Genomic DNA, 7,571 nt, shown 5'->3' with positions numbered 1-7,571 from the left:
CACACGGGTATTCACAGACGCGGACTAAAGCTTTCTTGGCTGCTGCCTCAAAGCACACTGTGCGCTGTCTATCTTGCGTGCTGCACAATATCGTTTATTATTTAGTAAATATTGATATCTATGACTAGCTAGTTTATTGTGATGGTGCTTTGTTTTCTCTATTATTATGTTGCTCTTTGTTGTTTGCTGTCTCCTCTGTTTGTTTTTTTTGTTTGTTTTTTTTTTCTCCATACAGGTGACCCAGGAGTTCTTTTTTTTTTTCTTCTCTCTCTTCCCCCCCCTTCTCACCGTCTCTTCTCCCCTTTGGTTTTCTTTCTTTCTCTCCCCCTCTTCCTCTCATTCATTCCCCCTGTCCTATTTATTAAAAAAAAACAAACAAAAAAAAAAAAAAACTACCTGGAATACATGGAAATCACATGATGCTTGTAAAGAAAGCAGCAAAGCGAGTTATTAATTAATGAGACAACTAAAGGTTGTAAGCTTTGAGTTAAATAGCAAAACAAACAAACAAAAATAATAAAAACATCCCACATGATGATTTCTTCTTTGATTGAGAGCCAAAACAGAAGCAGAAAGATCGCTAAACTACATTTGAATGCTGCTGCTTTGCATCTTTCTGGGGAATGACAAAAAGATGCAAATGCTTCTAACATAGGTGGAGTCACCTATGCTAAAGAAAAGCTTTGACAGGTCTTTCACAGTACATGAGTGTCTCACATCATCAGTAGACGTTGAGGTTCCCCCTTATCTGTTGCCAAGGTGAGTTCTGCTGTAGAAACTGATATACAGTGTAATGAATGGTTTAACCTGCTGATAGTATTTCACTTATGTGTGGCTCACTTCACTAGGAATGATTATTCAGGTGTTAGTTATTTTAAAAAAAAAAAGTTAATTTAGCTTTTTAGTTATTTGTTCCATACATGATTTAGGCGTGTGAAATTCTTGTAGGATGACATTGAGCAAATGCATTAGGTAAAATATTAATTTGATAAAGTAACATTACTTTGACTAAAGATCAGTAACATTTACACAGTACTTGTTCTAACCAAACCTCACCCAAATATCATTTTATTATTTTATATGTTAGTATGTGTGCACAGATCTTCATGCAATGTCATTTTTCTTGTTTAAATTTATAGTTGATGTATATTTAAAAATACAGATGTTAGAGGAATTGATTTGCTTTAAAAAAATTATGATATTTATTTATTATATTTATATTGAAAGGTCATTTTTATTCATTATATAAACTTCTCCTTACATTTCCTAACACTATATTGTGTCCTACATTGTCATTGCTCAGAAAGATATATAGACTCATTATCAGTGAAATGTTGTGGCAGCGCAACGGACTCCAGTCTTCCCCTCTGTGATTCTTTTCCTTTCTCTGGCTGTGCATACCTTCTCATTACAGTGTCAAGGCATCCTAAGGAAGATGTTCATTCTCATCCCTCTGCTGCTTTTTCTTTCTCCTGTCTGTGGAGATCTGTCAAAATTTACATTTTACACTTACAAGACAACTTGGACAAATGCCCAGACCTTCTGCAGAAAGTACCACACTGACCTGATCACAATCAGAAATGAACAAGAGAACACATTCTTTAATGGCCAAGGGTGGATCGGGTTATATCGAGCTAATACAAATACATGGAAATGGTCCAGAGGAGACGAGATAACTAGCTTCACCAAGTGGAGTAGTTTTCGTAAGTAACATGTTTTAAAGCTCAAATATTTATCTTATACTTTTTTAGGTGTAAGTGCAAATTATTGAGCTAGTTATTGAGTTATTATAGAGATTGCAAGATCAAATTCTTTGGTATTAACACAAGAGTACTTTGTATTGTAAAGTACTATATTTATTTATTTATTTGTCTGTTTGTTTGTTATTTAATTGAAGCACTTTTCATAGGCCACTTTTTGCCAACGTCAGTGGCCAGATTTGACGCTTCTCAGCATGTTTTGCAATTTTGTTAGATGTGCTGAGGTTGAAACTGCACTGAAAAAAGTATTCAGTGTTAAGGACAGAAAACTTTCACACATATACATGATCAACACAAAAAGACACAAAAAGGCTTTTCTAGTAATTAATATTTCTTCTCTGCTTCTTCTTCTTTCAGAGCCAGGTCAAAATGGAGACTGTGTACATAAGTATAATGGTGTATGGCGGACTGACAGTTGCGATAACAATCATTCTTTCATGTGTTATGATGAGAAACTGGTTTTGGTGAAGGAGAATAAGACGTGGGAGGAGGCATTAAACCACTGCAGGTCTCTGGGTGCAGTGGACACAAATGATCCCAACTCTCCCTACAGGAACCATCGCTACGACCTGGCCACACTGATCACTACTGATGACCACACCTATGCACGGGAGAGAGCACAACAAGCTAGCACTGATGAGGTTGGACAGTTTCCTACAGCTTATTCGTGTTGCTGAGAAGCTCATACACCATGTTTACAATTGTCTCTCTGTTCAATGTTGTCAGGTGTGGACGGGCCTGTGTAACCTGGCTGGTAAGTGGCTGTGGGTGGGTGGAGGACAGATGCAATATGAAAATATTCCAAACTGCCCGACTAATGGCTTCTGTGGCGTCCTCGAGAAGAGTGGTACTGCATCCTATGGCATAAGAAACTGTCAGCAGAGAAGGAACTTCTTCTGTTACATAAAGCCTTGAATCTGACTACATTTACTCAAGAACTACTTTAGTTTAATTTTGATTTCCTTATTAATGACTCTTAGTTTTGACTGCTCAAAAGTTTGTACCCCAACCGCATTAACATTTTCCCTGAAAACTCATACTTTCATTGTTCATATGTGATAATAGAAAACAATCATGGCACTGCCAAAGTTAGAAACAAGTATCTTTACATACAATTACAATTTTGTGTGTTAAACATTACTTTGTCAGAGAATCATTGGCATTGGCATGCAATTCCTTCTTGCTTCCTGGAGTGCCCTCTACAAATTCTACATTTCAGCAGCAGTGGAGGAGTTATCAGGTGGTGTAGGTTTAATTCCTTTTCTTAATTTGTCAAATAATTTGCACAAAAAATGACCAAAAACACTTGATGTAAATTCTTTCATTGTTTTTTCTTCTGCTTGTGGCAGTTTTTATCATGAATATCCACTGCTCTGCTGTCACACAACATGCTGCATGACAGGTGTAGCCAGTGATTGACAATGGCCAATTAATAAAGTACGTAGTTCAAATCACTGGGCAAAACAGCATCTGTATCTGTATGCAGTATCTCTGTGTTCCATGCGAGTCGATGTCCATGTCCATGGTCGGGTTTCATGTTTCATGTCTTAGGTTCCCAAGTCATCACATGTGTTCAGGTTTTAGTTGTTTTTCCCAGTTTAGGATTTGTTCGGTTTGGGTGTTTCCAAATTCAGGGGTAGCATGCTTCAAAGTCCGCATCTGTAAGCAATGACATCACAGTGATGTGACGAAGGCTGTCCAAATTTGAAGAGTCCTCCAAATGCGACGACAAATGCGTCTTCCTTTTCCCCAGATTTGAAGGATGGGTCGGTTACATCCTTCGTAGTCCACCATATCCTAGGAGTCATTGCGGGTCATACGGGAGAATCTTTTGCATAAATTTAGAAGAAGAAGATGAATTTTGCGCATAACAATGGCGGACGAAGCGGGAGTGAAAGCAGGAGAGGAATACACTTAGCAGTTGTAGGAGACCCTATTGGCCCATTTCTATGGTGCTGATTACCACTAATAAGGTATATTTAATGGACTGGTAACGTACAATATCTCTTTCTTATTGTTAAATCATTGACCACTGGGGCTCGGTCACTCTGGCACAGCTGGCTGCCGGCGGAGCTCCTGGGCACATCACTGCAATGTGCCCGGGAGGGCTGTGGCCCCCCCACACCCTCTAGCAGATCATTACATGAAGGAACCTTTTAAAAACAAACCTTTTAAATACAAGCGCGTCCATGCTCACAGGTGTACACACGGGTGCTCACACACACAAACGACACCCTTTTTGGCTCCTACCTCAAAGCACACTGTGTTCTGTCGATCTTACGTGCTGCACAATAATGTTTAATATTTAGTATTTACTGTTATATTCCCATATATCATCGTGATGTTGTTTATTCTATTGCTCTTAACAGGTGATCCAGGTGATTGATATATGTATTTTTTGTCTGCTTGTTTTGTTGGTTTTTGTTTTTTGCCCTTTCTCCCTCTTTCTTTCTCCTTTTTCTTTTCCTCATTCAAGTCTGTCCCGTATCTAGCAAGGGAAAAAAAAAACAAACAAACAATAAAAGGTGAATCAAATAGATCATTACGGCAAGGCTGGGATGGTTCATTTGGTAAAGTAAATCCGTTGGGCATCTTTCTTTGCCTTTAGACAATAATTCTGATGGCAAAAGAGCCAAACGGGACAGGCACAAAAAAAAAAATCATTGACCACAACGCAAGCATGTGAGGTCTGTAGTTCTTTAGGTGCTGTTCTGGGTTCTTTTATGACCTCATGGATGAGTCATCAAAGCACTCTAGGATTCATTTAAATACTAATTTGAATAACAATTTAAATAGCAAAAATATAATTTTAAAAAAATGGTCAGGTTCATCGACGTTACAAGTTTCCTCCCTCCCACCATGGTTAGCTGGAGTTCCATAGCTTTAAAAATGGGTTTTAATCATTTCCAGCATGATGATGCCAAATACTTTGTTTCCCAGATGTTTTGTTTTCGCGTGACATGAGGTGTTACTTTAAAACTGAAGTGGCCTTTTCCATAAAACTCGGGTAATCATAGTTAATCCATGATTTGGGGTTGAGGTTGCATTTTCACTGCTTTTTTTACACATTCAAAACTACCTGGAATACATGGAAATCACATGATGCTTGTAAAGAAAGCAGCAAAGCGAGTTATTAATTAATGAGACAACTAAAGGTTGTAAGCTTTGAGTTAAATAGCAAAACAAACAAACAAAAATAATAAAAACATCCCACATGATGATTTCTTCTTTGATTGAGAGCCAAAACAGAAGCAGAAAGATCGCTAAACTACAGCTGAATGCTGCTGCTTTGCATCTTTCTGGGGAATGACAAAAAGATGCAAATGCTTCTAACATAGGTGGAGTCACCTTTTGCATAAATGTAGTAGAAGAAGAATAATTTTGCGTATAACAATGGCGGACGTAGTGGGAGTGAAAGCGGGAGAGGAATACACTTTCAAATGTACATATATGAAAATCTGGTGGTACAAAATCTCCAAAAGTTGATTCTGTTCATCTGGACGTAGCGTTTTGTGGGAGAAACGTTTCGTCACTCGTCCAGGTGACTTCTTCAGTCTCAGCTGACTGCAGGTTTCCAATCTTATAAACAGGACATTTGCATAATGACTGAAACCAGCCCACTGAAGGAACAATGGGCTGGGAGGTCAGATCCTTAATTTTAATTATGCAAATTCTCATGACCCTTGATCAGCAACCACTGATCAAGGGCCATGAGTACCATTCACAGAAAGTTCGGGAATGGCTGCAATCACAGCATTTTGTACTGGTGGTAAAAAAAGTTAAATTTTTGTAGTGGTTGTGGTTTTAGACTTTGTGCTTTTGCTTATGGTTATTTTTAATAAAAATAATCTTTGTAAAAATTGCCAGTAAAATAGCTTGTATGGTGGGTCCTGCAGTTTTTCATGTAGTGGAGATTTCATCTGAATTTCAGGCGTGTGACCACGCCTCCTTCACGCCCCTCCAGCCTCAGGCTATAAAAGCCCCCCTTCTCAAATACCTGCTGTTCTCATTTTCATCCCCCCATTTTTCCTTCTCTTCTCCTCTTCTCCTTTCCTTCATTCATTTCTCATTAGTGTGGAGATCAGGGAAATTATTTTGCTGCTATTGTTAATAATCATCATCATTATTGTTGCATTAATAATATAATCTACAGCATTGATATTGCATTCAGATGTTTAAACAGTGTGTGTCTTTCAGAAAGACTAAGTTGCAGGCTGACAGGAAATTGCAGGTTTGCAGAGCGTGCCTTTTGCAGAAGTGAAATCGAAAGCAGAGTCTAAGTGCAGATTATTCTGAGGATTACATGTAAGGATGAGCCTCTGTTCTGGTGAAAGGTCAGAAGTGCAACGGGTGAGATGAGAGAGCATTTAAGGACGAGACACACATACAGTTAGTGGGTTCATTTATAGGTGAGAGGTTAATCATGTTTGCTTGTAACTGTGGGTTTTCGAGAAGCAGCAGTCAAAAGGTTGACAGGAAACATCTGCCATGAAGATAGAGACAATGTTCCTTTTTAAACTGTGTTAAAAGTCATTGTGGTTTTGATGTGACCTATGTATGAAGTGTATCTGATGACGCATGAGGGGGCGTCATTAAATTCAAACCCTGATGGTATAAAATATCTGCCTATGCTTTGATTAGTCGGAGATCAGCGCTGTCTGCGAACGGAGCTGGTCCCCCCACGCGTGTATTTCATTAAAATCAATTGTTTGACCAAGCTCTTGTTGGACCATGGTTGTTTGTACTCTCCTTCCTCAATATTTGAACCTTAACATTAGTACATGGGGATCTGCAGTTTGGGACTGATGCTGCAGTCCCAAACTGCAGCATCAGTTCACACTTCCTCATCCCTCATCGCCCAACGTTACTGAGGATGTGGTCCCAGCTAGTGAATTGCCGCTTAACACAACTAATTTTGATTTTTTCAAGTTAACCTTTGTGATATGTTTTAGGGAACAAAGACAAAATGGCTCAATTTATTAAAATGAAAGGAGAAATTGATCACCTCCTCTCTGGGGTGAAGAATTCGGCCACTGTGGCATGGACGTACAAGAATAAATCAATAAATCAATGCACACATCATATTCATCATATAAGCAGGGGTGCACATAAGTGGTCCGCAGGTGTACATTCGCTGTCAAAATAAAAGATGCGCACCAGATAAGAAGTTGCAACGCGCGTTTGTGTACATATAAAAGGCACTGTTTTTGTCCGCTAGAGTGGGATTTTCACGGCATATTCTGCACCACATCTCTGTGCGTTCATCATTTGTTTGAAGCCAGCTCACCTGCTGCAACCACTTTTCTGAGACTACGTGCTTCTTTTGCGGTTCGGACTCCTTCTGACATTTCTTTGGAGGTGGAGGAACACCAAAGTAATTGCTTAAAGGAGCTTACTTCTTTGACGTCTTTAAGAGGTCTAAACAAATGTCTGTCCTCCTCCGGAAAGTCTTATGTACGCAAACGTGCGTTGCAACTTCTTATATGGTGCGGGTCTTTTATTTTGACAGCGAATGCGCACCTGCGGACCACTTATGTGCATCCCTGCTTATAAGTACGGTTTTATTAACCCTTATGCTGTACAGAACCTGTGATGTCCAGACGGTATTCCTCTTGTGTCCTGCTGTGAAAACCTTTGGATTTAGGGATTAACGTAGTTGCCATGGTTTTCTCTCTTCTCCTTTTTTTTTTTGTGTGTGATCAGGACAATTCTGGAGAAGGTGACCCTGCAGGGGAAATTCACCTCCTTGCAGGTCGGGAAAAAAATGGGGTAATTTAAAGAAAAAATACAAAGTATGTTGCTATCAAGAAG

At 39.1% G+C, this 7,571-nt stretch overlaps 1 long non-coding RNA gene across 2 annotated transcripts; it reads left to right on the top strand.

Annotated features, from left to right (window-relative positions):
- The first annotated feature begins 692 nt into the window (after positions 1–692).
- Positions 693–5,006, top strand: LOC309705945. Of its 2 annotated transcripts, XR_014276640.1 has the most exons (4): positions 693–759; positions 1,415–1,703; positions 2,118–2,401; positions 2,487–5,006. It is a non-coding gene; the product is annotated as an uncharacterized lncRNA (long non-coding RNA). The 2 variants fall into 2 exon arrangements; XR_014276641.1 differs by lacking the exon at positions 693–759 and having other exon boundaries at positions 1,257–1,703.
- Positions 5,007–7,571: the final 2,565 nt, after the last annotated feature.

Source organism: Aulonocara stuartgranti (assembly GCF_965226115.1).
Source record: "Aulonocara stuartgranti genome assembly, chromosome: 4".
Lineage (NCBI taxonomy): Eukaryota > Metazoa > Chordata > Actinopteri > Cichliformes > Cichlidae > Aulonocara > Aulonocara stuartgranti.
The sequence above is the reverse complement of the archived record's forward strand: the minus strand, read 5'-3'. Positions and strand labels throughout refer to the sequence as shown.